This window comes from Schistocerca nitens, chromosome 2 (assembly GCF_023898315.1).
Source record: "Schistocerca nitens isolate TAMUIC-IGC-003100 chromosome 2, iqSchNite1.1, whole genome shotgun sequence".
Classification (NCBI taxonomy): Eukaryota; Metazoa; Arthropoda; class Insecta; order Orthoptera; family Acrididae; genus Schistocerca; species Schistocerca nitens.
In genome coordinates, this window is record NC_064615.1 from 205,780,623 (window position 1) to 205,808,299 (window position 27,677).

A 27,677-nucleotide genomic window follows, 5' to 3' on the forward strand; every position below is an offset into this window, starting at 1 on the left:
ACCAGCGAATATAAGTTGTTCTGAAGGTGGTGTAAAAAGTGGCACAATGTCATCTTTAAAAAACTCTGCCCTCTGTCGGCGTCTCCCAGAGCCGGATGGGGCGTAGAGGTTGATAAATCTAGTAGTATTGATAGTAGTCGCTATACCCCTGCCAGACGCCAGGCGTTCGATATGTGACATCACTATCCCTTCCTTAGCCATGATCGCGGTCCCTGGATCAGTGCCATGTCCAGGATTAACGACGGCATTGTAGCCTGTGATACGGTAAAGGTTAATATTGGTCACTTCCTGCAGCATGATGAGATCAATATCAGCGGCATAGAGAAAATCTTGAAGATTTTTTAAGTTTAGTGGGCTACTGATCTTAGTGATGTTCAATGCCGCAATTCGGTAAGCTTGCAAGGACGGCATGAGAACAGAGATCTAGGTGACAATAAGCCGAGTATGGATGTTAATGGCGAACATCATCTAAAAGAAGTCTACGTCATCAGACACTGCGCCGACGCCGGCGGTAGCCGTTTGTTGCTGGTGGGACCATCAGCTGGAGCTTCTGATAACGGACTATCTATACGTCGCCGATCCTTTACGAAATCTTCTTCCCGACCGCCCTCTTCCACGTCATCCGACCAATCACACTCGAACTTGTCCGCTTGCATACCGCAAGCGGATAGCTTGGATACGTCAGTCACAGGGTTCTGATCCATTGTATCTGTTATCGCAGGGTCTCCTGAGGGTAATCGTCCGTGATCAGTGTCCGATTCGTCCGTCCGGGATTTTTTTGTCGTTTTGCTGGTTGCCGACGACGGTGGTTCAATCACTTCAGTCATTTTCTGTCGTACGTGGTTCGCTTTTTCACGCAATATTTGCGCCTTTGCGTCTGCCCCTTGATGTGCTAGCCGGCGTTTCTTCTGTGATTTGGGAGACCGCGGGGGCTGGTGGCCAGCCAGCTCGTTCGATTCCACCCGGTCCACGTCGCACTTGTCGTCTCGAACCGGAACGCCCGCCGGAATACTTTCGGTGTCCGGTTGGTGCCCCTGCTCCGAGTGAGTATTGCCCCCCGTCGAGGTGTGTGAAGAAGGAACAGTTGGTACGTCGTTCGTATCCATCGGCGTGACGCCTTCCCGCACGTCGCGCAGACTCTCTATCGAAACATCGAAACTAGGTTCCGAGGTAACGTTAGCCCGGGCGGCGGCGACGTATGATACAGGCAACGTAGACGTCGGACCCTGCTGCTCACGCTCACCGGCCGGTATTTGCGCCACGCGCTGTTGGACACATTGAGCACGGATATGTTCGGTGGAACCACCTCCCGCACAGGTTCGCGGCTGCCCATCATAAATCACTATGGCTCTGTAGCCACACACAGTGATGTAGGACGGAATGTGCTTCAACATATCAATCTTCACCTGCCGGACACCGTTCAACACCGGGAAAATGTGCATATTCGACCACTTTTCTGCCGTATTGCTGATGACCGTTCCATATTCCCTCAATTTGGCATTTATTTGGTCAGGGGATATTTCAAAGGGTAATTCAAATATTCGAACAGTTCTCACTCCAAGACCGGCAAGCAAAACTCGGACTTCACCAACATTGCCGTCAGAATGGTTGAACTTTAAAACTCCTACACAAGATTGAATGACCTGCTCGCAATTCTCGGGTCTCAACAATTTGAGGTAGACCGTACTGCTGACGATAGAAAGGTGAATTCCAACCATATCATCAATAGTGAGTTTCATAACGTCTCTAATAAATAACTCAACTTCAAAGGACTTCGGTCGGGCATAGTTCGGGTCAAAACTCAATTTCAATGTGTCTTTTCGTATATGTTGATCCATTATAATCGATTGCAAATCATCACTCCACACTACAACAACGCAACAAAGCGCACACTTACCAAACAGCACGCGACCGCCACAGGCGAAAGCGTAAACAACCTGCGTCCGACCGCTACGGCCGCTGCCGGCTGACGCACCAACCGAGCTAACGGGCCTCGGTGCAGAGAGACTTCCATCGCTTCGCGGCAATTGCTGTGCGTATTGCCATGTAACATTTCTATGGCAGCAGCCCAACAGTGTACCAGCGTCTCTTCTCCCTTTATTCCGCTGCTCGTAGTAATTTCATTGCGTGCCCGTTTCTCTCGACAGTTTTCGGCTGACGTTCACGAACCAGTATCTATAATGCGAGGAGGACGTGAAACAGCATTTCGCACGGTCAAAACTTGTCGTGATTTGTTCCGAAAAAATTCCGTTCCGGTACCGGGAATCGAACCCGGGCCTCCTGGGTGAAAGCCAGGTATCCTAGCCACTAGACCACACCGGACGCGCACACTTTTCTCGGGGTTTGCACCCCCTCCACTCGCTTTCCGTGTCGCACTTCCCTGTTTGCGAGCATCTTTTCGCGCGCCCATGGCGAGGCGCGCATGGCAAAAGTCACAATCCATTGCTTTTGGCCTCGTTGTTACAGGGGTAGGAGGAAAAGCAAAGCTGTAAATAGCAATATTTATTTACTTATTTCGCAAGTAAAGACCTGCTGCCTGTCATTATATTTCAGGTCGTACATTGTGTGACTTTACATGCTATATCATACGAAATTCAGTTTTGTTACTAGGACTTTTTTTCTTGAAAATTTTACAAAAGAACTGCACGTAGTAATAACGGGAAGTAAACATTTTCACGGTGAGTTGTTGAAGCCTTGTGGATAACAAACTACAAACTGTTTCGCTCCTTCGCAACCCCAGAGCCGTCAATTTAGCTGTGAACGAAAGTAAATTAAATGCCCCGGGTGAGGATCGAACTCACGACCTTAAGATTATGAGACTTACGCGCTGCCTACTGCGCTACCGAGGCAGGTGATCGCCACACCTTCTGGAATCTCGGTAAGTACCAAATACCAGTGGTAGAGAGTCTGCACTTCCTAACTCATTTTTTTCTGTTGCTACACGTGCATTCCCGGCGCGGCAGGCAACTTGCGATGCTAGGCCGACTCCAGTATGTACAATAGCACGCAAGCGTCCAAACGAGAAGTCGTGCGCGCTGCATGTTTGGTTGTTTCCACACGGAATCCCGCGGTTCATTCTCATGGCTCACGCACTTCGAGTGCGAAAGACACGCAGCTCCAGTATCGGAGAAAAAACAAAATGATGCATCGGCCGGGAATCGAACCCGGGCCGCCCGCGTGGCAGGCGAGCATTCTACCACTTTTTTTTTTTTTTTTGTTTTTTTTTTTTGTTTTTTTTTTCTTTTTTTTGGGCCTCCCAACTCCCCTTATAGCCCTCCTTGCTCTCACCAAAATATGCCTTCTTCGGCGAGCTTCAACGCTATATTTGCTGGACTGTCGAACTTCTTGGAACAGAGGAATAACTTAAAACAAAATCATCTTCTCCTCAGATGGTATGCTGTCTTCTGCCAGAGAAAAATGAAGAACTAAAAGTAATTTTATCGCGGAATTCGTGGACGGTCTTCCTTCCTCCGCCGGTTCAACTCTTCAGCTCGCATTTCAACTAAAAACATATTCCGCTTGAAAGTAAAAGATTCACCCTCTTGACGAACGTGGCACTCCGATGTAGCAGAGAGTTGTTACAAAACAGGTGTCAAGCAGCACGACATGAGAGTTGACGTCGAAGTGTGCATCACACGAAAGAAATAAAAATCACCTAAAAGTAATAAAATGAAATCGCGACAGTCCTGGAACAGAAATTAAGAGACTGGAAAAAACACTCCTGCAACTATGAATGTTCCACACAAACAGGCCGTATCGTCCAAAATACCCATGAAGTCCCGGGCACAAATTAAATTCCTCAAAATTAAAGGGACACTCCTCGCTTGGAGATAAAACCAGAACGACCCGTAGTGAGTTGGTGGCACAATTCACCAACCATAACACAAATAAAACAAATAAAAGTATGAAGAATAAATAAAAAGTGGAACGCGTCAGTTCAGTAAATCGCAGTTCAAGGTGTTTGTCGCAGTTCCATTTCATAGCCATAATCCAAGGCCGCCTTCAAAAAATTCGCAAACAGTTCGCGAAATTGAACACAATCCTTCAGTATCATATACTGGGCCCACAAATAATCCAGGTAAATCACAGTATCAGTGACGGCCATATCTATAAGGGCATAAATCGTATGCCCTAATAGCCAGACAGTGGCGTTATTTTTTGTCCGCGGGAAAGCTTGGAAGTTAGGCACTATCACACGACGAACAGTCACAAGGTGAGGAGGCGTTCTATTAATGTGGGCGACCATTCGTTGACACAGCCGCCATACCGTCGACACCGATGCACACTCAAAACGATGTTCCCGTGTGTCCACAACACCACATCTTCCACAGGCGGCAGAGGGAAGAAGGTGAATGTCGGCTAGCCGCTGGTTCGTCGATAGCGTGTTGTTGACGATTTTAAACCAGAGCGCACTCACGTCCGACGGCAACACTGGGTTGTTGATGTTTGCCCACACCTTCACCCATTCCACTGTGGGGTTCCGGAGCACCAATTTATGACGCGGAGGTCGTCCAGTCAGGGCAACGTAGAGTCCGCGGGCGGTCCTGTGTCTGTCGGTAGCCGTTGACAGAGCATAGCTCCTCGTTAAAAAGTACTCCCGTATGTATGGCATCTTGTACGGGATGGCCGCGAGAGAGACGGGCGCCGCTTCAGAGTGTGGGCGGTAGAGCTCCAGGAGTGCCGCGGTAGTTCCTGCCGGGTCGTCGGACTGCAGGGTGGCTGTCCGGTGGACGAGCAGCGCGCCGCATTTGCGTGGAACGTCGATGAACCCGAGTCCGCCCAGCTGCCTGTCGATGACACAGGTCGAAGCCTTGACTTTAAAAATTTCATGCCGCCACAGCAGCCAGTAGACTGCCTGCGAAATCGCCCTCCCGACCGGCTTCGGAACACTAAGCAGTTGGGCGATGTACCACGCATTCGATAAGATGAATGTATTAATGACAGCCACACGTTGATGTAAGTTGAGTCGGCGACCTGAGTGGCTGCGACATAGGGCCTTCACAGTGCCAAGAATTCGCCTCCAGTTTAAAACTTGCATTTTTTGTGGGCACGCTACAATGTCGAGTCCTAAAATTTTGTGGGTGCGCACAACACGGAACCAGTCCTGTTCAGCAGACAGTTCCCGCCGACCCAGTGGTATCAATACAGTTTTCCGCGTATTCAAAACGGCGCCAGAGGCACGTTCGTACAATGTCAGAACATCGCGAACTCTGTCCAAGTCATGTGCCCGCCCCATGAAAAGTCCCACGTCGTCAGCATAGGCAGCACATTTGAGTGAGACGTGACAGACCTGGACACCTTCAATGATGCGACCGACTGCGCGCAAAAACGGGTCGAGCGCAATGACAAATAGGAGCATTGATAAAGGACAGCCCTGTCTGACAGATCTTGTAATAGGAATGGGCGGCGACTGCCAACCATTGATTACAATTACTGACGTCGCCGACGTTAAAAGATGCCGTATAGCATCGAGAAAGTGGCCGCCGAACCCCAGTTTTGTCATAACGGACAGAAGATAATCGTGCCCGATACGGTCGAATGCATTGGCAAAGTCGATGGAGAGAATGCCAGCCGACAAGTCATTAATTGCTGCGTACGCGACCACGTCTCGGTATGAAGCCGCAGCGTGAAAAATGCTACGACGTTTCACACCACACGACTGAAAGGGACTGATGATCCTGTCCATGACCACACTGAGTTTCGTTGCGAGGCATCGTGCCGCCAGTTTATAATCTGCATTTAAAAGTGTGATAGGGCGTAATGCCTCAACACGACATGCTGTCGGTGTCTTCGGAATTAATACAATACGCCCTTCAACGAACTTCGAAGGGACAGCAGCACCACGAACAATTTCATTTATCATGATCGTCAAAGTCTCACCGAAAATATCCCAATAAGCCAGGTAAAATTCGATGGGAAGACCATCGAGACCTGGAGACTTCCCCCGACGACACGAACGCAAGACGTCTTTCACATCGTCCTGTGACAACATCTCATCCAGTGACTGACGGTCAGATTCAGAGATGACAGTATCCAATTCATCTAATAGAAAGGAACGTGCGACATCGTCGGCAGCAGTCTGTCCGAACAGTCTCTTAAAATGGTCGGAGACGTAGGGAACGATCTCATGCTTCGTCGTGAGACGAGCACCCGTGGCCGTGATGAGGGTGGTAATGTCTTTCCTCCGCGCCAACCGTTTCTCGCGTGCCAAGTGGTAAAGCGTTGGCACTTCGTCAATGGTGTCACACTGCGGCCGGCTCCTAATCAGAACACCGTGTGCCTTGTGGAGGTGATGATGGAGTATCTTGCATTTAATTCTATTCAAACGTGCGCGTAAGTTTTGATCTGGCGCCACGGGCGCATCAAGCGCATCTTGGAGGCACTGCTGATAAAAGGCAATGGTGCGCCTCTCCCAAAACGACGCCTCCCTTGCATACCGCATCGCAACACTGCGCAACTGTGGTTTGGCTAAGTCGACCCACCATTGTAAGACCGTGGCATAATTTCCCCGGTTTTCAGAACAAAGCCGCCACACGTTCTGAATCTCGCAACGTAAACCGGCGTCAGAGAGATGACGGGTATTAAGTTTCCAAATACGGGAAGGTGGCGCCTGCCTATTGGCCAGTAATTGCACGTCACACACAACACCGCAGTGATCACTAAAAGCGACGGGATGTACCGCAACCCTCTGAAGATAGGTTTGTAGTGGCCGCGACACATAAATACGATCAATTCTGCTGGCACCTGTCTCATAAAAATGTGTGTATTGCGTCGTGGTAGGATGAAAATGACGCCAAACATCGATCAAGTCATTGGTCACAATTAGTTGGGAAAGTTCCGGGCACCTGGTAGCCGTGGGAAATTGATCGGCTGCAGCAGTAACACAGTTAAAGTCGCCGCCAACTACTACATTGCGGGTCGACGCAAAGAACGGAACCACATCTTGATTAAAAAAAACAGAACGAGCACGTTTATGATCAGTGCCACTCGGCGCGTATATATTAATAAATGTGACCTCCTGGATCGTACACGTAAGTAAGCGGCCATTCGGTAAAAATTGAACGTTAGATGGTTGCAATACAGTTTTATAAAGAACAGCGGTGCCACAAGTTCCTTCCACGTTAATGTTATAGATTACATCGTAGCCAGGGACGTTATGAAAGCGCTGAACAGTGACTTCTTGGAGTAATGCAACGTCATAGCCTCCCAAAGTTAAAAAGTCTATAAAACTTGCTATTTTATGCGCAGCTATGATGCGATTTACATTGAGTGATAAAACTGAAAAGGTCTTTAGATGTTGACGAGCGGCGGCCATTTAAAACACAGACACTCAAGAATTAGCAAGAAAATGAGAAACGGAAGACTCAGATGCAGCGCCTTAAGCACCCCAATAAAACAGTCAAGAAGCACTGCAACACATTTCGTAACTCGTGGACAATACTGTGCAGAATATTTACTGTGCCACAGTTATTGTCATTATTAAGGGTGTAAATAGCATCGTAGCCTGGAATATAGCTAAAAACATCACTAGACACTTCTTGAAGAAGGGCAATACTAAAATTTCCATGATATAAAACATCTTTAAATGCAGCTACCTTTTGCACCGCTGAAATACCGGCAACGGTTAATGTCAAAACAGAAAACACAGTCGATGGGTGTGGGTGCGTTGACATTTGAGGCAGATGGACAAAACAGAGCAATATAAAGCACCAACGAAGTGATAAAACGCCGGACGTATACTTAAATGAATGGCAGCTGGCATAAAATGGAATTTGCAATAGGTCGTAAAACACTGTAGCGGTTAGTAGCAAGGCTACAAAAACATGGCACAACAATACACTGGACACAGTTCAAGACACATGCGTTTCTAGGTCAATTACAATGTAGACTGACTCATTAGAATGATGTGAGTCTGCGCGCATGGCTACTGGCCCCCCTCGTCCTCCTGCTGCCACCACGGGCTGTGACTGTCAGGTGGCGGGGGTGGTCGTGCGTCGCCCGACGGCTTGGTGGCTTCCGCCCGGCCGCCGCGCGATGTTACGGCCGGCTGTGACGGCACAGAATGTTTGCGCGGGCGCTGTGGTAACTGCTCACTGCCCTGTTCTAATTTACGCTTCGCAGCGGCAACGTCCTGTTCCTTCTCAGCACTGAGAAATTGTTTTAAGCGTTCAGTGTGTGCTCGAATCTTCTCTGTCCTGGCGGGGCTGCTACTACGAGAGGAACCTTGTGACATCGCCTCACTTTCACTGCCACTCTCCGTGGCTGGCGGATTCGCGAGGGCGGCTGGGTTCGGATCCTTGACCTGTTTACCCTTGCCCCGCTGGCGACGTTGCGTTTTATTTGCCGCTGAAGGCTTCACAGGATCGGCAGAAGTTGGCACCGGAAGGGGCGGCGGGGGTAAAGAAGTGTCTGTTGCCTTCACCGGTTCCGATTGAACGGCATCGGCATTAACAGAGCGTGCGTCCCTTTCGTCATCAACCCGGTCGGTCGGGGTAGGCGGGTCCTGGACAACCTCCATTTCCTCCTGCCCGACAGTCGTGTGACTATGTTCCGCGACGGACGGGTCTTCGTCGGAGGCAACGGTCGTCGGTCGCTCGGTCGGTCGGTCGGACCGGTAAACGATGTTCCTGCTACAATCTCACTCATTAGGGGCACAAATTTATCGCCACCACCCACAACATCTTCACGCGGTAACTGAACAGGCCGCCGTCGAGGGCAGTCACCCCTCAAATGTTCCGTAGAATGACATACGGCACATGTCGGCGGTTGCCCGATATATGAGACCTGTGCACGAACCCCACCAATTACAAAGTAGGAAGGAATATGTTGTTTCAGGTCCATCCGTACACTACGGACACCACTAGCAACTTTATAACGATATGCACTAGACCATTTCTCCATTGTAACGTTAAGAACGTCACCAAATCGCGACAAGGCACGAGATAAAACTTGATCAGGGCATTCCGGTGGGACATTAAAAACTCGAACAGTTCGAATACCAAAACCTGACGCCACAATTTGCACATTACTAATACTGCCGTCTGCATGTTTAAAACGGCGACTGCCACCAAATTTAGCAACAAACTTTTCACACATGTCCCCAGAGGTAAATTTCAAGAACAAGCAATACTGAACAAAGTCCAATTGAAAAGTGTCTACGATTTCTTCCGGTATCTTTAGGTCTTCGAATAACCACTCGTGTATTTCAAACGCGGTAGGCCGGACAGCACTTCTATCAAATACACACTGAGCGGTGTTAGCTCTCGAAAATGTCGACATTTTGTTACTTACAAATCTTCAATGCAGAAATCACGAACAACGAAGCGCCAAAGTCCCGGCGATGTAAACAAACCGACGACGGCAGCGGAGCTCCGCGCGACGTGCTGCCTGGTGCTTTCCGCGCAGACGTCTGAAGGGAAAGTGGGACTGCCGTCCAGCGCCGTCGCATCCTCCCGAGAGAATGCTACAAACGCTGAATCCTGCACTGCACTGCTTAAAAATGACGCCCGAACGCGATCGTCTAAGTACTGTTGCTTCGCACGCACGCGACGACTCTTGCCAAAGGACGCGAAATGTGCGTAGAGGCGCCGTCTGGATGCGCTCGCCTACCCCGTAATGCGCCTACTGCTACGACCACCTTCAGCCGCCGCCGACAGGCGGGAAGCAGACACAGCGCGGCGTGCGCGGAAGAAAACCGTGCGGTGGTGGTGTAATGGTCAGCATAGTTGCCTTCCAAGCAGTTGATCCGGGTTCGATTCCCGGCCACCGCAGCCGGCTTTTTACTTTCGCGTATGAGTACTTTTGCCACGCGTCCTTAAATTAATGTTTCTTCTCCCCTCTCAGCCGCTGCAGGCCACCCTATAGTGTGTGCGTCGATTCCCCTTGAGTCTCGACTTTGCTCGGCTGACGCGAGAGCTGACGCTCTCCAGTCGGCCTATATCAAAAGGACAAGCACGCGAAACGACTGAGAGAGGTATGGCGAGGCGGGCACAACATTACTTATGCCTCAGGTAAAGACCCGCTGCCTGTTATCATGGTGTGATTTTACATGTTCTGTCATACAAATTCAGTTTTATTACTAGTACATTCCTTTCTTCCTTTGTTGAAAATTTTACAACACGCTCCTTCATTACACTGTGGCCGCACGGCGCGACTTGGCATACGGAGAGGCAAAACGTGGCGCCAGTGCCCTTGACCGAATAGCGCTGCAGCTCCGAAACCGAAGCGGAAAGAGAAATACGAATTGAAACTGTCGACAGTGCCCTGTGTTGGCAGGCGGTCACCCGCCCAAGCACTGACAACGCCCAGCGTCGCGCAGTCGCGGTGATCGGACGAGAAACTGTGTGTTCAGCGTGCTGTGACCAGTGAAGTGTTTTAGCGCGTCCCGACACGTCGCGTTCCGGTCCCCTACCAGCTCCCACAACAATGTGACGATTTCTTTGTCACCATACTTCCCCGGGGAAATCGGCGTTGCCTTTTTGAAATGGTAAAATCGTAGTGGCCCGTGGGGGATCGAACCCACGACCTACGCGTTATTAGCACGACGCTCTAACCAACTGAGCTAACGGGCCTCGGTGCAGAGAGACTTCCATCGCTTCGCGGCAATTGCTGTGCGTATTGCCATGTAACATTTCTATGGCAGCAGCCCAACAGTGTACCAGCGTCTCTTCTCCCTTTATTCCGCTGCTCGTAGTAATTTCATTGCGTGCCCGTTTCTCTCGACAGTTTTCGGCTGACGTTTACGAACCAGTATCTATAATGCGAGGAGGACGTGAAACAGCATTTCGCACGGTCAAAACTTGTCGTGATTTGTTCCGAAAAAATTCCGTACCGGTACCGGGAATCGAACCCGGGCCTCCTGGGTGAAAGCCAGGTATCCTAGCCACTAGATCACACCGGACGCGCACACTTTTCTCGGGGTTTGCACCCCCTCCACTCGCTTTCCGTGTCGCACTTCCCTGTTTGCGAGCATCTTTTCGCGCGCCCATGGCGAGGCGCGCATGGCAAAAGTCACAATCCATTGCTTTTGGCCTCGTTGTTACAGGGGTAGGAGGAAAAGCAAAGCTGTAAATAGCAATATTTATTTACTTATTTCGCAAGTAAAGACCTGCTGCCTGTCATTATATTTCAGGTCGTACATTGTGTGACTTTACATGCTATATCATACGAAATTCAGTTTTGTTACTAGGACTTTTTTTCTTGAAAATTTTACAAAAGAACTGCACGTAGTAATAACGGGAAGTAAACATTTTCACGGTGAGTTGTTGAAGCCTTGTGGATAACAAACTACAAACTGTTTCGCTCCTTCGCAACCCCAGAGCCGTCAATTTAGCTGTGAACGAAAGTAAATTAAATGCCCCGGGTGAGGATCGAACTCACGACCTTAAGATTATGAGACTTACGCGCTGCCTACTGCGCTACCGAGGCAGGTGATCGCCACACCTTCTGGAATCTCGGTAAGTACCAAATACCAGTGGTAGAGAGTCTGCACTTCCTAACTCATTTTTTTCTGTTGCTACACGTGCATTCCCGGCGCGGCAGGCAACTTGCGATGCTAGGCCGACTCCAGTATGTACAATAGCACGCAAGCGTCCAAACGAGAAGTCGTGCGCGCTGCATGTTTGGTTGTTTCCACACGGAATCCCGCGGTTCATTCTCATGGCTCACGCACTTCGAGTGCGAAAGACACGCAGCTCCAGTATCGGAGAAAAAACAAAATGATGCATCGGCCGGGAATCGAACCCGGGCCGCCCGCGTGGCAGGCGAGCATTCTACCACTGAACCACCGATGCTCAGCTAGTGCGCACCTTGCTGGTGCTTTCCGCGGCAGACGTCTGAAGGGAAAGTGGGACTGCCGTCCAGCGCCGTCGCATCCTCCCGAGAGAATGCTACAAACGCTGAATCCTGCACTGCACTGCTTAAAAATGACGCCCGAACGCGATCGTCTAAGTACTGTTGCTTCGCACGCACGCGACGACTCTTGCCAAAGGACGCGAAATGTGCGTAGAGGCGCCGTCTGGATGCGCTCGCCTACCCCGTAATGCGCCTACTGCTACGACCACCTTCAGCCGCCGCCGACAGGCGGGAAGCAGACACAGCGCGGCGTGCGCGGAAGAAAACCGTGCGGTGGTGGTGTAATGGTCAGCATAGTTGCCTTCCAAGCAGTTGATCCGGGTTCGATTCCCGGCCACCGCAGCCGGCTTTTTACTTTCGCGTATGAGTACTTTTGCCACGCGTCCTTAAATTGTTTCTTCTCCCCTCTCAGCCGCTGCAGGCCACCCTATAGTGTGTGCGTCGATTCCCCTTGAGTCTCGACTTTGCTCGGCTGACGCGAGAGCTGACGCTCTCCAGTCGGCCTATATCAAAAGGACAAGCACGCGAAACGACTGAGAGAGGTATGGCGAGGCGGGCACAACATTACTTATGCCTCAGGTAAAGACCCGCTGCCTGTTATCATGGTGTGATTTTACATGTTCTGTCATACAAATTCAGTTTTATTACTAGTACATTCCTTTCTTCCTTTGTTGAAAATTTTACAACACGCTCCTTCATTACACTGTGGCCGCACGGCGCGACTTGGCATACGGAGAGGCAAAACGTGGCGCCAGTGCCCTTGACCGAATAGCGCTGCAGCTCCGAAACCGAAGCGGAAAGAGAAATACGAATTGAAACTGTCGACAGTGCCCTGTGTTGGCAGGCGGTCACCCGCCCAAGCACTGACAACGCCCAGCGTCGCGCAGTCGCGGTGATCGGACGAGAAACTGTGTGTTCAGCGTGCTGTGACCAGTGAAGTGTTTTAGCGCGTCCCGACACGTCGCGTTCCGGTCCCCTACCAGCTCCCACAACAATGTGACGATTTCTTTGTCACCATACTTCCCCGGGGAAATCGGCGTTGCCTTTTTGAAATGGTAAAATCGTAGTGGCCCGTGGGGGGATCGAACCCACGACCTACGCGTTATTAGCACGACGCTCTAACCAACTGAGCTAACGGGCCTCGGTGCAGAGAGACTTCCATCGCTTCGCGGCAATTGCTGTGCGTATTGCCATGTAACATTTCTATGGCAGCAGCCCAACAGTGTACCAGCGTCTCTTCTCCCTTTATTCCGCTGCTCGTAGTAATTTCATTGCGTGCCCGTTTCTCTCGACAGTTTTCGGCTGACGTTTACGAACCAGTATCTATAATGCGAGGAGGACGTGAAACAGCATTTCGCACGGTCAAAACTTGTCGTGATTTGTTCCGAAAAAATTCCGTACCGGTACCGGGAATCGAACCCGGGCCTCCTGGGTGAAAGCCAGGTATCCTAGCCACTAGATCACACCGGACGCGCACACTTTTCTCGGGGTTTGCACCCCCTCCACTCGCTTTCCGTGTCGCACTTCCCTGTTTGCGAGCATCTTTTCGCGCGCCCATGGCGAGGCGCGCATGGCAAAAGTCACAATCCATTGCTTTTGGCCTCGTTGTTACAGGGGTAGGAGGAAAAGCAAAGCTGTAAATAGCAATATTTATTTACTTATTTCGCAAGTAAAGACCTGCTGCCTGTCATTATATTTCAGGTCGTACATTGTGTGACTTTACATGCTATATCATACGAAATTCAGTTTTGTTACTAGGACTTTTTTTCTTGAAAATTTTACAAAAGAACTGCACGTAGTAATAACGGGAAGTAAACATTTTCACGGTGAGTTGTTGAAGCCTTGTGGATAACAAACTACAAACTGTTTCGCTCCTTCGCAACCCCAGAGCCGTCAATTTAGCTGTGAACGAAAGTAAATTAAATGCCCCGGGTGAGGATCGAACTCACGACCTTAAGATTATGAGACTTACGCGCTGCCTACTGCGCTACCGAGGCAGGTGATGGCCACACCTTCTGGAATCTCGGTAAGTACCAAATACCAGTGGTAGAGAGTCTGCACTTCCTAACTCATTTTTTTCTGTTGCTACACGTGCATTCCCGGCGCGGCAGGCAACTTGCGATGCTAGGCCGACTCCAGTATGTACAATAGCACGCAAGCGTCCAAACGAGAAGTCGTGCGCGCTGCATGTTTGGTTGTTTCCACACGGAATCCCGCGGTTCATTCTCATGGCTCACGCACTTCGAGTGCGAAAGACACGCAGCTCCAGTATCGGAGAAAAAACAAAACGATGCATCGGCCGGGAATCGAACCCGGGCCGCCCGCGTGGCAGGCGAGCATTCTACCACTGAACCACCGATGCTCAGCTAGTGCGCACCTTCCTGGTGCTTTCCGCGGCAGACGTCTGAAGGGAAAGTGGGACTGCCGTCCAGCGCCGTCGCATCCTCCCGAGAGAATGCTACAAACGCTGAATCCTGCACTGCACTGCTTAAAAATGACGCCCGAACGCGATCGTCTAAGTACTGTTGCTTCGCACGCACGCGACGACTCTTGCCAAAGGACGCGAAATGTGCGTAGAGGCGCCGTCTGGATGCGCTCGCCTACCCCGTAATGCGCCTACTGCTACGACCACCTTCAGCCGCCGCCGACAGGCGGGAAGCAGACACAGCGCGGCGTGCGCGGAAGAAAACCGTGCGGTGGTGGTGTAATGGTCAGCATAGTTGCCTTCCAAGCAGTTGATCCGGGTTCGATTCCCGGCCACCGCAGCCGGCTTTTTACTTTCGCGTATGAGTACTTTTGCCACGCGTCCTTAAATTAATGTTTCTTCTCCCCTCTCAGCCGCTGCAGGCCACCCTATAGTGTGTGCGTCGATTCCCCTTTGTCTCGACTTTGCTCGGCTGACGCGAGAGCTGACGCTCTCCAGTCGGCCTATATCAAAAGGACAAGCACGCGAAACGACAGAGAGAGGTATGGCGAGGCGGGCACAACATTACTTATGCCTCAGGTAAAGACCCGCTGCCTGTTATCATTGTGTGATTTTACATGTTCTGTCATACAAATTCAGTTTTATTACTAGTACATTCCTTTCTTCCTTTGTTGAAAATTTTACAACACGCTCCTTCATTACACTGTGGCCGCACGGCGCGACTTGGCATACGGAGAGGCAAAACGTGGCGCCAGTGCCCTTGACCGAATAGCGCTGCAGCTCCGAAACCGAAGCGGAAAGAGAAATACGAATTGAAACTGTCGACAGTGCCCTGTGTTGGCAGGCGGTCACCCGCCCAAGCACTGACAACGCCCAGCGTCGCGCAGTCGCGGTGATCGGACGAGAAACTGTGTGTTCAGCGTGCTGTGACCAGTGAAGTGTTTTAGCGCGTCCCGACACGTCGCGTTCCGGTCCCCTACCAGCTCCCACAACAATGTGACGATTTCTTTGTCACCATACTTCCCCGGGGAAATCGGCGTTGCCTTTTTGAAATAGTAAAATCGTAGTGGCCCGTGGGGGGATCGAACCCACGACCTACGCGTTATTAGCACGACGCTCTAACCAACTGAGCTAACGGGCCTCGGTGCAGAGAGACTTCCATCGCTTCGCGGCAATTGCTGTGCGTATTGCCATGTAACATTTCTATGGCAGCAGCCCAACAGTGTACCAGCGTCTCTTCTCACTTTATTCCGCTGCTCGTAGTAATTTCATTGCGTGCCCGTTTCTCTCGACAGTTTTCGGCTGACGTTTACGAACCAGTATCTATAATGCGAGGAGGACGTGAAACAGCATTTCGCACGGTCAAAACTTGTCGTGATTTGTTCCGAAAAAAATTCCGTACCGGTACCGGGAATCGAACCCGGGCCTCCTGGGTGAAAGCCAGGTATCCTAGCCACTAGACCACACCGGACGCGCACACTTTTCTCGGGGTTTGCACCCCCTCCACTCGCTTTCCGTGTCGCACTTCCCTGTTTGCGAGCATCTTTTCGCGCGCCCATGGCGAGGCGCGCATGGCAAAAGTCACAATCCATTGCTTTTGGCCTCGTTGTTACAGGGGTAGGAGGAAAAGCAAAGCTGTAAATAGCAATATTTATTTACTTATTTCGCAAGTAAAGACCTGCTGCCTGTCATTATATTTCAGGTCGTACATTGTGTGACTTTACATGCTATATCATACGAAATTCAGTTTTGTTACTAGGACTTTTTTTCTTGAAAATTTTACAAAAGAACTGCACGTAGTAATAACGGGAAGTAAACATTTTCACGGTGAGTTGTTGAAGCCTTGTGGATAACAAACTACAAACTGTTTCGCTCCTTCGCAACCCCAGAGCCGTCAATTTAGCTGTGAACGAAAGTAAATTAAATGCCCCGGGTGAGGATCGAACTCACGACCTTAAGATTATGAGACTTACGCGCTGCCTACTGCGCTACCGAGGCAGGTGATCGCCACACCTTCTGGAATCTCGGTAAGTACCAAATACCAGTGGTAGAGAGTCTGCACTTCCTAACTCATTTTTTTCTGTTGCTACACGTGCATTCCCGGCGCGGCAGGCAACTTGCGATGCTAGGCCGACTCCAGTATGTACAATAGCACGCAAGCGTCCAAACGAGAAGTCGTGCGCGCTGCATGTTTGGTTGTTTCCACACGGAATCCCGCGGTTCATTCTCATGGCTCACGCACTTCGAGTGCGAAAGACACGCAGCTCCAGTATCGGAGAAAAAACAAAACGATGCATCGGCCGGGAATCGAACCCGGGCCGCCCGCGTGGCAGGCGAGCATTCTACCACTGAACCACCGATGCTCAGCTAGTGCGCACCTTCCTGGTGCTTTCCGCGGCAGACGTCTGAAGGGAAAGTGGGACTGCCGTCCAGCGCCGTCGCATCCTCCCGAGAGAATGCTACAAACGCTGAATCCTGCACTGCACTGCTTAAAAATGACGCCCGAACGCGATCGTCTAAGTACTGTTGCTTCGCACGCACGCGACGACTCTTGCCAAAGGACGCGAAATGTGCGTAGAGGCGCCGTCTGGATGCGCTCGCCTACCCCGTAATGCGCCTACTGCTACGACCACCTTCAGCCGCCGCCGACAGGCGGGAAGCAGACACAGCGCGGCGTGCGCGGAAGAAAACCGTGCGGTGGTGGTGTAATGGTCAGCATAGTTGCCTTCCAAGCAGTTGATCCGGGTTCGATTCCCGGCCACCGCAGCCGGCTTTTTACTTTCGCGTATGAGTACTTTTGCCACGCGTCCTTAAATTAATGTTTCTTCTCCCCTCTCAGCCGCTGCAGGCCACCCTATAGTGTGTGCGTCGATTCCCCTTGAGTCTCGACTTTGCTCGGCTGACGCGAGAGCTGACGCTCTCCAGTCGGCCTATATCAAAAGGACAAGCACGCGAAACGACTGAGAGAGGTATGGCGAGGCGGGCACAACATTACTTATGCCTCAGGTAAAGACCCGCTGCCTGTTATCATTGTGTGATTTTACATGTTCTGTCATACAAATTCAGTTTTATTACTAGTACATTCCTTTCTTCCTTTGTTGAAAATTTTACAACACGCTCCTTCATTACACTGTGGCCGCACGGCGCGACTTGGCATACGGAGAGGCAAAACGTGGCGCCAGTGCCCTTGACCGAATAGCGCTGCAGCTCCGAAACCGAAGCGGAAAGAGAAATACGAATTGAAACTGTCGACAGTGCCCTGTGTTGGCAGGCGGTCACCCGCCCAAGCACTGACAACGCCCAGCGTCGCGCAGTCGCGGTGATCGGACGAGAAACTGTGTGTTCAGCGTGCTGTGACCAGTGAAGTGTTTTAGCGCGTCCCGACACGTCGCGTTCCGGTCCCCTACCAGCTCCCACAACAATGTGACGATTTCTTTGTCACCATACTTCCCCGGGGAAATCGGCGTTGCCTTTTTGAAATAGTAAAATCGTAGTGGCCCGTGGGGGGATCGAACCCACGACCTACGCGTTATTAGCACGACGCTCTAACCAACTGAGCTAACGGGCCTCGGTGCAGAGAGACTTCCATCGCTTCGCGGCAATTGCTGTGCGTATTGCCATGTAACATTTCTATGGCAGCAGCCCAACAGTGTACCAGCGTCTCTTCTCCCTTTATTCCGCTGCTCGTAGTAATTTCATTGCGTGCCCGTTTCTCTCGACAGTTTTCGGCTGACGTTTACGAACCAGTATCTATAATGCGAGGAGGACGTGAAACAGCATTTCGCACGGTCAAAACTTGTCGTGATTTGTTCCGAAAAAATTCCGTACCGGTACCGGGAATCGAACCCGGGCCTCCTGGGTGAAAGCCAGGTATCCTAGCCACTAGACCACACCGGACGCGCGCACTTTTCTCGGGGTTTGCACCCCCTCCACTCGCTTTCCGTGTCGCACTTCCCTGTTTGCGAGCATCTTTTCGCGCGCCCATGGCGAGGCGCGCATGGCAAAAGTCACAATCCATTGCTTTTGGCCTCGTTGTTACAGGGGTAGGAGGAAAAGCAAAGCTGTAAATAGCAATATTTATTTACTTATTTCGCAAGTAAAGACCTGCTGCCTGTCATTATATTTCAGGTCGTACATTGTGTGACTTTACATGCTATATCATACGAAATTCAGTTTTGTTACTAGGACTTTTTTTCTTGAAAATTTTACAAAAGAACTGCACGTAGTAATAACGGGAAGTAAACATTTTCACGGTGAGTTGTTGAAGCCTTGTGGATAACAAACTACAAACTGTTTCGCTCCTTCGCAACCCCAGAGCCGTCAATTTAGCTGTGAACGAAAGTAAATTAAATGCCCCGGGTGAGGATCGAACTCACGACCTTAAGATTATGAGACTTACGCGCTGCCTACTGCGCTACCGAGGCAGGTGATCGCCACACCTTCTGGAATCTCGGTAAGTACCAAATACCAGTGGTAGAGAGTCTGCACTTCCTAACTCATTTTTTTCTGTTGCTACACGTGCATTCCCGGCGCGGCAGGCAACTTGCGATGCTAGGCCGACTCCAGTATGTACAATAGCACGCAAGCGTCCAAACGAGAAGTCGTGCGCGCTGCATGTTTGGTTGTTTCCACACGGAATCCCGCGGTTCATTCTCATGGCTCACGCACTTCGAGTGCGAAAGACACGCAGCTCCAGTATCGGAGAAAAAACAAAATGATGCATCGGCCGGGAATCGAACCCGGGCCGCCCGCGTGGCAGGCGAGCATTCTACCACTGAACCACCGATGCTCAGCTAGTGCGCACCTTCCTGGTGCTGTCCGCGGCAGACGTCTGAAGGGAAAGTGGGACTGCCGTCCAGCGCCGTCGCATCCTCCCGAGAGAATGCTACAAACGCTGAATCCTGCACTGCACTGCTTAAAAATGACGCCCGAACGCGATCGTCTAAGTACTGTTGCTTCGCACGCACGCGACGACTCTTGCCAAAGGACGCGAAATGTGCGTAGAGGCGCCGTCTGGATGCGCTCGCCTACCCCGTAATGCGCCTACTGCTACGACCACCTTCAGCCGCCGCCGACAGGCGGGAAGCAGACACAGCGCGGCGTGCGCGGAAGAAAACCGTGCGGTGGTGGTGTAATGGTCAGCATAGTTGCCTTCCAAGCAGTTGATCCGGGTTCGATTCCCGGCCACCGCAGCCGGCTTTTTACTTTCGCGTATGAGTACTTTTGCCACGCGTCCTTAAATTAATGTTTCTTCCCCCCTCTCAGCCGCTGCAGGCCACCCTATAGTGTGTGCGTCGATTCCCCTTGAGTCTCGACTTGTCTCGGCTGACGCGAGAGCTGACGCTCTCCAGTCGGCCTATATCAAAAGGACAAGCACGCGAAACGACTGAGAGAGGTATGGCGAGGCGGGCACAACATTACTTATGCCTCAGGTAAAGACCCGCTGCCTGTTATCATGGTGTGATTTTACATGTTCTGTCATACAAATTCAGTTTTATTACTAGTACATTCCTTTCTTCCTTTGTTGAAAATTTTACAACACGCTCCTTCATTACACTGTGGCCGCACGGCGCGACTTGGCATACGGAGAGGCAAAACGTGGCGCCAGTGCCCTTGACCGAATAGCGCTGCAGCTCCGAAACCGAAGCGGAAAGAGAAATACGAATTGAAACTGTCGACAGTGCCCTGTGTTGGCAGGCGGTCACCCGCCCAAGCACTGACAACGCCCAGCGTCGCGCAGTCGCGGTGATCGGACGAGAAACTGTGTGTTCAGCGTGCTGTGACCAGTGAAGTGTTTTAGCGCGTCCCGACACGTCGCGTTCCGGTCCCCTACCAGCTCCCACAACAATGTGACGATTTCTTTGTCACCATACTTCCCCGGGGAAATCGGCGTTGCCTTTTTGAAATAGTAAAATCGTAGTGGCCCGTGGGGGGATCGAACCCACGACCTTCGCGTTATTAGCACGACGCTCTAACCAACTGAGCTAACGGGCCTCGGTGCAGAGAGACTTCCATCGCTTCGCGGCAATTGCTGTGCGTATTGCCATGTAACATTTCTATGGCAGCAGCCCAACAGTGTACCAGCGTCTCTTCTCCCTTTATTCCGCTGCTCGTAGTAATTTCATTGCGTGCCCGTTTCTCTCGACAGTTTTCGGCTGACGTTTACGAACCAGTATCTATAATGCGAGGAGGACGTGAAACAGCATTTCGCACGGTCAAAACTTGTCGTGATTTGTTCCGAAAAAATTCCGTACCGGTACCGGGAATCGAACCCGGGCCTCCTGGGTGAAAGCCAGGTATCCTAGCCACTAGACCACACCGGACGCGCGCACTTTTCTCGGGGTTTGCACCCCCTCCACTCGCTTTCCGTGTCGCACTTCCCTGTTTGCGAGCATCTTTTCGCGCGCCCATGGCGAGGCGCGCATGGCAAAAGTCACAATCCATTGCTTTTGGCCTCGTTGTTACAGGGGTAGGAGGAAAAGCAAAGCTGTAAATAGCAATATTTATTTACTTATTTCGCAAGTAAAGACCTGCTGCCTGTCATTATATTTCAGGTCGTACATTGTGTGACTTTACATGCTATATCATACGAAATTCAGTTTTGTTACTAGGACTTTTTTTCTTGAAAATTTTACAAAAGAACTGCACGTAGTAATAACGGGAAGTAAACATTTTCACGGTGAGTTGTTGAAGCCTTGTGGATAACAAACTACAAACTGTTTCGCTCCTTCGCAACCCCAGAGCCGTCAATTTAGCTGTGAACGAAAGTAAATTAAATGCCCCGGGTGAGGATCGAACTCACGACCTTAAGATTATGAGACTTACGCGCTGCCTACTGCGCTACCGAGGCAGGTGATCGCCACACCTTCTGGAATCTCGGTAAGTACCAAATACCAGTGGTAGAGAGTCTGCACTTCCTAACTCATTTTTTTTCTGTTGCTACACGTGCATTCCCGGCGCGGCAGGCAACTTGCGATGCTAGGCCGACTCCAGTATGTACAATAGCACGCAAGCGTCCAAACGAGAAGTCGTGCGCGCTGCATGTTTGGTTGTTTCCACACGGAATCCCGCGGTTCATTCTCATGGCTCACGCACTTCGAGTGCGAAAGACACGCAGCTCCAGTATCGGAGAAAAAACAAAATGATGCATCGGCCGGGAATCGAACCCGGGCCGCCCGCGTGGCAGGCGAGCATTCTACCACTGAACCACCGATGCTCAGCTAGTGCGCACCTTCCTGGTGCTGTCCGCGGCAGACGTCTGAAGGGAAAGTGGGACTGCCGTCCAGCGCCGTCGCATCCTCCCGAGAGAATGCTACAAACGCTGAATCCTGCACTGCACTGCTTAAAAATGACGCCCGAACGCGATCGTCTAAGTACTGTTGCTTCGCACGCACGCGACGACTCTTGCCAAAGGACGCGAAATGTGCGTAGAGGCGCCGTCTGGATGCGCTCGCCTACCCCGTAATGCGCCTACTGCTACGACCACCTTCAGCCGCCGCCGACAGGCGGGAAGCAGACACAGCGCGGCGTGCGCGGAAGAAAACCGTGCGGTGGTGGTGTAATGGTCAGCATAGTTGCCTTCCAAGCAGTTGATCCGGGTTCGATTCCCGGCCACCGCAGCCGGCTTTTTACTTTCGCGTATGAGTACTTTTGCCACGCGTCCTTAAATTAATGTTTCTTCCCCCCTCTCAGCCGCTGCAGGCCACCCTATAGTGTGTGCGTCGATTCCCCTTGAGTCTCGACTTGTCTCGGCTGACGCGAGAGCTGACGCTCTCCAGTCGGCCTATATCAAAAGGACAAGCACGCGAAACGACTGAGAGAGGTATGGCGAGGCGGGCACAACATTACTTATGCCTCAGGTAAAGACCCGCTGCCTGTTATCATGGTGTGATTTTACATGTTCTGTCATACAAATTCAGTTTTATTACTAGTACATTCCTTTCTTCCTTTGTTGAAAATTTTACAACACGCTCCTTCATTACACTGTGGCCGCACGGCGCGACTTGGCATACGGAGAGGCAAAACGTGGCGCCAGTGCCCTTGACCGAATAGCGCTGCAGCTCCGAAACCGAAGCGGAAAGAGAAATACGAATTGAAACTGTCGACAGTGCCCTGTGTTGGCAGGCGGTCACCCGCCCAAGCACTGACAACGCCCAGCGTCGCGCAGTCGCGGTGATCGGACGAGAAACTGTGTGTTCAGCGTGCTGTGACCAGTGAAGTGTTTTAGCGCGTCCCGACACGTCGCGTTCCGGTCCCCTACCAGCTCCCACAACAATGTGACGATTTCTTTGTCACCATACTTCCCCGGGGAAATCGGCGTTGCCTTTTTGAAATAGTAAAATCGTAGTGGCCCGTGGGGGGATCGAACCCACGACCTTCGCGTTATTAGCACGACGCTCTAACCAACTGAGCTAACGGGCCTCGGTGCAGAGAGACTTCCATCGCTTCGCGGCAATTGCTGTGCGTATTGCCATGTAACATTTCTATGGCAGCAGCCCAACAGTGTACCAGCGTCTCTTCTCCCTTTATTCCGCTGCTCGTAGTAATTTCATTGCGTGCCCGTTTCTCTCGACAGTTTTCGGCTGACGTTTACGAACCAGTATCTATAATGCGAGGAGGACGTGAAACAGCATTTCGCACGGTCAAAACTTGTCGTGATTTGTTCCGAAAAAATTCCGTACCGGTACCGGGAATCGAACCCGGGCCTCCTGGGTGAAAGCCAGGTATCCTAGCCACTAGATCACACCGGACGCGCACACTTTTCTCGGGGTTTGCACCCCCTCCACTCGCTTTCCGTGTCGCACTTCCCTGTTTGCGAGCATCTTTTCGCGCGCCCATGGCGAGGCGCGCATGGCAAAAGTCACAATCCATTGCTTTTGGCCTCGTTGTTACAGGGGTAGGAGGAAAAGCAAAGCTGTAAATAGCAATATTTATTTACTTATTTCGCAAGTAAAGACCTGCTGCCTGTCATTATATTTCAGGTCGTACATTGTGTGACTTTACATGCTATATCATACGAAATTCAGTTTTGTTACTAGGACTTTTTTTCTTGAAAATTTTACAAAAGAACTGCACGTAGTAATAACGGGAAGTAAACATTTTCACGGTGAGTTGTTGAAGCCTTGTGGATAACAAACTACAAACTGTTTCGCTCCTTCGCAACCCCAGAGCCGTCAATTTAGCTGTGAACGAAAGTAAATTAAATGCCCCGGGTGAGGATCGAACTCACGACCTTAAGATTATGAGACTTACGCGCTGCCTACTGCGCTACCGAGGCAGGTGATCGCCACACCTTCTGGAATCTCGGTAAGTACCAAATACCAGTGGTAGAGAGTCTGCACTTCCTAACTCATTTTTTTCTGTTGCTACACGTGCATTCCCGGCGCGGCAGGCAACTTGCGATGCTAGGCCGACTCCAGTATGTACAATAGCACGCAAGCGTCCAAACGAGAAGTCGTGCGCGCTGCATGTTTGGTTGTTTCCACACGGAATCCCGCGGTTCATTCTCATGGCTCACGCACTTCGAGTGCGAAAGACACGCAGCTCCAGTATCGGAGAAAAAACAAAATGATGCATCGGCCGGGAATCGAACCCGGGCCGCCCGCGTGGCAGGCGAGCATTCTACCACTGAACCACCGATGCTCAGCTAGTGCGCACCTTCCTGGTGCTGTCCGCGGCAGACGTCTGAAGGGAAAGTGGGACTGCCGTCCAGCGCCGTCGCATCCTCCCGAGAGAATGCTACAAACGCTGAATCCTGCACTGCACTGCTTAAAAATGACGCCCGAACGCGATCGTCTAAGTACTGTTGCTTCGCACGCACGCGACGACTCTTGCCAAAGGACGCGAAATGTGCGTAGAGGCGCCGTCTGGATGCGCTCGCCTACCCCGTAATGCGCCTACTGCTACGACCACCTTCAGCCGCCGCCGACAGGCGGGAAGCAGACACAGCGCGGCGTGCGCGGAAGAAAACCGTGCGGTGGTGGTGTAATGGTCAGCATAGTTGCCTTCCAAGCAGTTGATCCGGGTTCGATTCCCGGCCACCGCAGCCGGCTTTTTACTTTCGCGTATGAGTACTTTTGCCACGCGTCCTTAAATTAATGTTTCTTCCCCCCTCTCAGCCGCTGCAGGCCACCCTATAGTGTGTGCGTCGATTCCCCTTGAGTCTCGACTTGTCTCGGCTGACGCGAGAGCTGACGCTCTCCAGTCGGCCTATATCAAAAGGACAAGCACGCGAAACGACTGAGAGAGGTATGGCGAGGCGGGCACAACATTACTTATGCCTCAGGTAAAGACCCGCTGCCTGTTATCATGGTGTGATTTTACATGTTCTGTCATACAAATTCAGTTTTATTACTAGTACATTCCTTTCTTCCTTTGTTGAAAATTTTACAACACGCTCCTTCATTACACTGTGGCCGCACGGCGCGACTTGGCATACGGAGAGGCAAAACGTGGCGCCAGTGCCCTTGACCGAATAGCGCTGCAGCTCCGAAACCGAAGCGGAAAGAGAAATACGAATTGAAACTGTCGACAGTGCCCTGTGTTGGCAGGCGGTCACCCGCCCAAGCACTGACAACGCCCAGCGTCGCGCAGTCGCGGTGATCGGACGAGAAACTGTGTGTTCAGCGTGCTGTGACCAGTGAAGTGTTTTAGCGCGTCCCGACACGTCGCGTTCCGGTCCCCTACCAGCTCCCACAACAATGTGACGATTTCTTTGTCACCATACTTCCCCGGGGAAATCGGCGTTGCCTTTTTGAAATAGTAAAATCGTAGTGGCCCGTGGGGGGATCGAACCCACGACCTTCGCGTTATTAGCACGACGCTCTAACCAACTGAGCTAACGGGCCTCGGTGCAGAGAGACTTCCATCGCTTCGCGGCAATTGCTGTGCGTATTGCCATGTAACATTTCTATGGCAGCAGCCCAACAGTGTACCAGCGTCTCTTCTCCCTTTATTCCGCTGCTCGTAGTAATTTCATTGCGTGCCCGTTTCTCTCGACAGTTTTCGGCTGACGTTTACGAACCAGTATCTATAATGCGAGGAGGACGTGAAACAGCATTTCGCACGGTCAAAACTTGTCGTGATTTGTTCCGAAAAAATTCCGTACCGGTACCGGGAATCGAACCCGGGCCTCCTGGGTGAAAGCCAGGTATCCTAGCCACTAGAGCACACCGGACGCGCACAGTTTTCTCGGGGTTTGCACCCCCTCCACTCGCTTTCCGTGTCGCACTTCCCTGTTTGCGAGCATCTTTTCGCGCGCCCATGGCGAGGCGCGCATGGCAAAAGTCACAATCCATTGCTTTTGGCCTCGTTGTTACAGGGGTAGGAGGAAAAGCAAAGTTGTAAATAGCAATATTTATTTACTTATTTCGCAAGTAAAGACCTGCTGCCTGTCATTATATTTCAGGTCGTACATTGTGTGACTTTACATGCTATATCATACGAAATTCAGTTTTGTTACTAGGACTTTTTTTCTTGAAAATTTTACAAAAGAACTGCACGTAGTAATAACGGGAAGTAAACATTTTCACGGTGAGTTGTTGAAGCCTTGTGGATAACAAACTACAAACTGTTTCGCTCCTTCGCAACCCCAGAGCCGTCAATTTAGCTGTGAACGAAAGTAAATTAAATGCCCCGGGTGAGGATCGAACTCACGACCTTAAGATTATGAGACTTACGCGCTGCCTACTGCGCTACCGAGGCAGGTGATCGCCACACCTTCTGGAATCTCGGTAAGTACCAAATACCAGTGGTAGAGAGTCTGCACTTCCTAACTCATTTTTTTCTGTTGCTACACGTGCATTCCCGGCGCGGCAGGCAACTTGCGATGCTAGGCCGACTCCAGTATGTACAATAGCACGCAAGCGTCCAAACGAGAAATCGTGCGCGCTGCATGTTTGGTTGTTTCCACACGGAATCCCGCGGTTCATTCTCATGGCTCACGCACTTCGAGTGCGAAAGACACGCAGCTCCAGTATCGGAGAAAAAACAAAATGATGCATCGGCCGGGAATCGAACCCGGGCCGCCCGCGTGGCAGGCGAGCATTCTACCACTGAACCACCGATGCTCAGCTAGTGCGCACCTTCCTGGTGCTTTCCGCGGCAGACGTCTGAAGGGAAAGTGGGACTGCCGTCCAGCGCCGTCGCATCCTCCCGAGAGAATGCTACAAACGCTGAATCCTGCACTGCACTGCTTAAAAATGACGCCCGAACGCGATCGTCTAAGTACTGTTGCTTCGCACGCACGCGACGACTCTTGCCAAAGGACGCGAAATGTGCGTAGAGGCGCCGTCTGGATGCGCTCGCCTACCCCGTAATGCGCCTACTGCTACGACCACCTTCAGCCGCCGCCGACAGGCGGGAAGCAGACACAGCGCGGCGTGCGCGGAAGAAAACCGTGCGGTGGTGGTGTAATGGTCAGCATAGTTGCCTTCCAAGCAGTTGATCCGGGTTCGATTCCCGGCCACCGCAGCCGGCTTTTTACTTTCGCGTATGAGTACTTTTGCCACGCGTCCTTAAATTAATGTTTCTTCCCCCCTCTCAGCCGCTGCAGGCCACCCTATAGTGTGTGCGTCGATTCCCCTTGAGTCTCGACTTGTCTCGGCTGACGCGAGAGCTGACGCTCTCCAGTCGGCCTATATCAAAAGGACAAGCACGCGAAACGACTGAGAGAGGTATGGCGAGGCGGGCACAACATTACTTATGCCTCAGGTAAAGACCCGCTGCCTGTTATCATGGTGTGATTTTACATGTTCTGTCATACAAATTCAGTTTTATTACTAGTACATTCCTTTCTTCCTTTGTTGAAAATTTTACAACACGCTCCTTCATTACACTGTGGCCGCACGGCGCGACTTGGCATACGGAGAGGCAAAACGTGGCGCCAGTGCCCTTGACCGAATAGCGCTGCAGCTCCGAAACCGAAGCGGAAAGAGAAATACGAATTGAAACTGTCGACAGTGCCCTGTGTTGGCAGGCGGTCACCCGCCCAAGCACTGACAACGCCCAGCGTCGCGCAGTCGCGGTGATCGGACGAGAAACTGTGTGTTCAGCGTGCTGTGACCAGTGAAGTGTTTTAGCGCGTCCCGACACGTCGCGTTCCGGTCCCCTACCAGCTCCCACAACAATGTGACGATTTCTTTGTCACCATACTTCCCCGGGGAAATCGGCGTTGCCTTTTTGAAATAGTAAAATCGTAGTGGCCCGTGGGGGGATCGAACCCACGACCTTCGCGTTATTAGCACGACGCTCTAACCAACTGAGCTAACGGGCCTCGGTGCAGAGAGACTTCCATCGCTTCGCGGCAATTGCTGTGCGTATTGCCATGTAACATTTCTATGGCAGCAGCCCAACAGTGTACCAGCGTCTCTTCTCCCTTTATTCCGCTGCTCGTAGTAAT

At 51.4% G+C, this 27,677-nt stretch overlaps 39 non-coding genes across 39 annotated transcripts; 8 read left to right on the plus strand and 31 right to left on the minus strand.

Moving 5' to 3' along the window:
* Nucleotides 1-2,250: 2,250 nt before the first annotated feature.
* Nucleotides 2,251-2,322, minus strand: Trnae-uuc (transfer RNA glutamic acid (anticodon UUC)). The gene has a single exon. It is a non-coding gene; the product is annotated as a tRNA-Glu (tRNA).
* Nucleotides 2,323-2,776: 454 nt separating this feature from the next.
* Nucleotides 2,777-2,849, minus strand: Trnam-cau (transfer RNA methionine (anticodon CAU)). The gene has a single exon. It is a non-coding gene; the product is annotated as a tRNA-Met (tRNA).
* Nucleotides 2,850-9,698: 6,849 nt separating this feature from the next.
* Trnag-ucc (transfer RNA glycine (anticodon UCC)) lies at nt 9,699-9,770 on the plus strand. Its single transcript has one exon. It is a non-coding gene; the product is annotated as a tRNA-Gly (tRNA).
* Nucleotides 9,771-10,498: 728 nt separating this feature from the next.
* On the minus strand, nt 10,499-10,571 carry Trnai-aau (transfer RNA isoleucine (anticodon AAU)). Its single transcript has one exon. It is a non-coding gene; the product is annotated as a tRNA-Ile (tRNA).
* Nucleotides 10,572-10,828: 257 nt separating this feature from the next.
* Nucleotides 10,829-10,900, minus strand: Trnae-uuc (transfer RNA glutamic acid (anticodon UUC)). Its single transcript has one exon. It is a non-coding gene; the product is annotated as a tRNA-Glu (tRNA).
* A 454-nt stretch (nt 10,901-11,354) lies between these two features.
* Trnam-cau (transfer RNA methionine (anticodon CAU)) lies at nt 11,355-11,427 on the minus strand. Its single transcript has one exon. It is a non-coding gene; the product is annotated as a tRNA-Met (tRNA).
* Nucleotides 11,428-11,721: 294 nt separating this feature from the next.
* On the minus strand, nt 11,722-11,792 carry Trnag-gcc (transfer RNA glycine (anticodon GCC)). The gene has a single exon. It is a non-coding gene; the product is annotated as a tRNA-Gly (tRNA).
* A 331-nt stretch (nt 11,793-12,123) lies between these two features.
* Trnag-ucc (transfer RNA glycine (anticodon UCC)) lies at nt 12,124-12,195 on the plus strand. Its single transcript has one exon. It is a non-coding gene; the product is annotated as a tRNA-Gly (tRNA).
* Nucleotides 12,196-12,920: 725 nt separating this feature from the next.
* Nucleotides 12,921-12,994, minus strand: Trnai-aau (transfer RNA isoleucine (anticodon AAU)). Its single transcript has one exon. It is a non-coding gene; the product is annotated as a tRNA-Ile (tRNA).
* A 257-nt stretch (nt 12,995-13,251) lies between these two features.
* On the minus strand, nt 13,252-13,323 carry Trnae-uuc (transfer RNA glutamic acid (anticodon UUC)). The gene has a single exon. It is a non-coding gene; the product is annotated as a tRNA-Glu (tRNA).
* Nucleotides 13,324-13,777: 454 nt separating this feature from the next.
* Trnam-cau (transfer RNA methionine (anticodon CAU)) lies at nt 13,778-13,850 on the minus strand. The gene has a single exon. It is a non-coding gene; the product is annotated as a tRNA-Met (tRNA).
* A 294-nt stretch (nt 13,851-14,144) lies between these two features.
* Nucleotides 14,145-14,215, minus strand: Trnag-gcc (transfer RNA glycine (anticodon GCC)). Its single transcript has one exon. It is a non-coding gene; the product is annotated as a tRNA-Gly (tRNA).
* Nucleotides 14,216-14,546: 331 nt separating this feature from the next.
* Nucleotides 14,547-14,618, plus strand: Trnag-ucc (transfer RNA glycine (anticodon UCC)). The gene has a single exon. It is a non-coding gene; the product is annotated as a tRNA-Gly (tRNA).
* Nucleotides 14,619-15,345: 727 nt separating this feature from the next.
* Nucleotides 15,346-15,419, minus strand: Trnai-aau (transfer RNA isoleucine (anticodon AAU)). The gene has a single exon. It is a non-coding gene; the product is annotated as a tRNA-Ile (tRNA).
* A 258-nt stretch (nt 15,420-15,677) lies between these two features.
* Nucleotides 15,678-15,749, minus strand: Trnae-uuc (transfer RNA glutamic acid (anticodon UUC)). Its single transcript has one exon. It is a non-coding gene; the product is annotated as a tRNA-Glu (tRNA).
* Nucleotides 15,750-16,203: 454 nt separating this feature from the next.
* Trnam-cau (transfer RNA methionine (anticodon CAU)) lies at nt 16,204-16,276 on the minus strand. The gene has a single exon. It is a non-coding gene; the product is annotated as a tRNA-Met (tRNA).
* A 294-nt stretch (nt 16,277-16,570) lies between these two features.
* Trnag-gcc (transfer RNA glycine (anticodon GCC)) lies at nt 16,571-16,641 on the minus strand. Its single transcript has one exon. It is a non-coding gene; the product is annotated as a tRNA-Gly (tRNA).
* A 331-nt stretch (nt 16,642-16,972) lies between these two features.
* On the plus strand, nt 16,973-17,044 carry Trnag-ucc (transfer RNA glycine (anticodon UCC)). The gene has a single exon. It is a non-coding gene; the product is annotated as a tRNA-Gly (tRNA).
* A 728-nt stretch (nt 17,045-17,772) lies between these two features.
* On the minus strand, nt 17,773-17,846 carry Trnai-aau (transfer RNA isoleucine (anticodon AAU)). The gene has a single exon. It is a non-coding gene; the product is annotated as a tRNA-Ile (tRNA).
* Nucleotides 17,847-18,103: 257 nt separating this feature from the next.
* Nucleotides 18,104-18,175, minus strand: Trnae-uuc (transfer RNA glutamic acid (anticodon UUC)). The gene has a single exon. It is a non-coding gene; the product is annotated as a tRNA-Glu (tRNA).
* Nucleotides 18,176-18,629: 454 nt separating this feature from the next.
* Nucleotides 18,630-18,702, minus strand: Trnam-cau (transfer RNA methionine (anticodon CAU)). The gene has a single exon. It is a non-coding gene; the product is annotated as a tRNA-Met (tRNA).
* Nucleotides 18,703-18,996: 294 nt separating this feature from the next.
* On the minus strand, nt 18,997-19,067 carry Trnag-gcc (transfer RNA glycine (anticodon GCC)). Its single transcript has one exon. It is a non-coding gene; the product is annotated as a tRNA-Gly (tRNA).
* A 331-nt stretch (nt 19,068-19,398) lies between these two features.
* Nucleotides 19,399-19,470, plus strand: Trnag-ucc (transfer RNA glycine (anticodon UCC)). Its single transcript has one exon. It is a non-coding gene; the product is annotated as a tRNA-Gly (tRNA).
* Nucleotides 19,471-20,198: 728 nt separating this feature from the next.
* Trnai-aau (transfer RNA isoleucine (anticodon AAU)) lies at nt 20,199-20,272 on the minus strand. Its single transcript has one exon. It is a non-coding gene; the product is annotated as a tRNA-Ile (tRNA).
* A 257-nt stretch (nt 20,273-20,529) lies between these two features.
* On the minus strand, nt 20,530-20,601 carry Trnae-uuc (transfer RNA glutamic acid (anticodon UUC)). The gene has a single exon. It is a non-coding gene; the product is annotated as a tRNA-Glu (tRNA).
* A 454-nt stretch (nt 20,602-21,055) lies between these two features.
* On the minus strand, nt 21,056-21,128 carry Trnam-cau (transfer RNA methionine (anticodon CAU)). The gene has a single exon. It is a non-coding gene; the product is annotated as a tRNA-Met (tRNA).
* A 295-nt stretch (nt 21,129-21,423) lies between these two features.
* On the minus strand, nt 21,424-21,494 carry Trnag-gcc (transfer RNA glycine (anticodon GCC)). The gene has a single exon. It is a non-coding gene; the product is annotated as a tRNA-Gly (tRNA).
* Nucleotides 21,495-21,825: 331 nt separating this feature from the next.
* Nucleotides 21,826-21,897, plus strand: Trnag-ucc (transfer RNA glycine (anticodon UCC)). The gene has a single exon. It is a non-coding gene; the product is annotated as a tRNA-Gly (tRNA).
* Nucleotides 21,898-22,625: 728 nt separating this feature from the next.
* Nucleotides 22,626-22,699, minus strand: Trnai-aau (transfer RNA isoleucine (anticodon AAU)). Its single transcript has one exon. It is a non-coding gene; the product is annotated as a tRNA-Ile (tRNA).
* A 257-nt stretch (nt 22,700-22,956) lies between these two features.
* Trnae-uuc (transfer RNA glutamic acid (anticodon UUC)) lies at nt 22,957-23,028 on the minus strand. Its single transcript has one exon. It is a non-coding gene; the product is annotated as a tRNA-Glu (tRNA).
* Nucleotides 23,029-23,482: 454 nt separating this feature from the next.
* Nucleotides 23,483-23,555, minus strand: Trnam-cau (transfer RNA methionine (anticodon CAU)). Its single transcript has one exon. It is a non-coding gene; the product is annotated as a tRNA-Met (tRNA).
* Nucleotides 23,556-23,849: 294 nt separating this feature from the next.
* On the minus strand, nt 23,850-23,920 carry Trnag-gcc (transfer RNA glycine (anticodon GCC)). The gene has a single exon. It is a non-coding gene; the product is annotated as a tRNA-Gly (tRNA).
* A 331-nt stretch (nt 23,921-24,251) lies between these two features.
* Trnag-ucc (transfer RNA glycine (anticodon UCC)) lies at nt 24,252-24,323 on the plus strand. The gene has a single exon. It is a non-coding gene; the product is annotated as a tRNA-Gly (tRNA).
* A 728-nt stretch (nt 24,324-25,051) lies between these two features.
* Nucleotides 25,052-25,125, minus strand: Trnai-aau (transfer RNA isoleucine (anticodon AAU)). Its single transcript has one exon. It is a non-coding gene; the product is annotated as a tRNA-Ile (tRNA).
* Nucleotides 25,126-25,382: 257 nt separating this feature from the next.
* On the minus strand, nt 25,383-25,454 carry Trnae-uuc (transfer RNA glutamic acid (anticodon UUC)). The gene has a single exon. It is a non-coding gene; the product is annotated as a tRNA-Glu (tRNA).
* A 454-nt stretch (nt 25,455-25,908) lies between these two features.
* On the minus strand, nt 25,909-25,981 carry Trnam-cau (transfer RNA methionine (anticodon CAU)). The gene has a single exon. It is a non-coding gene; the product is annotated as a tRNA-Met (tRNA).
* Nucleotides 25,982-26,275: 294 nt separating this feature from the next.
* On the minus strand, nt 26,276-26,346 carry Trnag-gcc (transfer RNA glycine (anticodon GCC)). Its single transcript has one exon. It is a non-coding gene; the product is annotated as a tRNA-Gly (tRNA).
* A 331-nt stretch (nt 26,347-26,677) lies between these two features.
* Trnag-ucc (transfer RNA glycine (anticodon UCC)) lies at nt 26,678-26,749 on the plus strand. The gene has a single exon. It is a non-coding gene; the product is annotated as a tRNA-Gly (tRNA).
* A 728-nt stretch (nt 26,750-27,477) lies between these two features.
* On the minus strand, nt 27,478-27,551 carry Trnai-aau (transfer RNA isoleucine (anticodon AAU)). Its single transcript has one exon. It is a non-coding gene; the product is annotated as a tRNA-Ile (tRNA).
* Nucleotides 27,552-27,677: the final 126 nt, after the last annotated feature.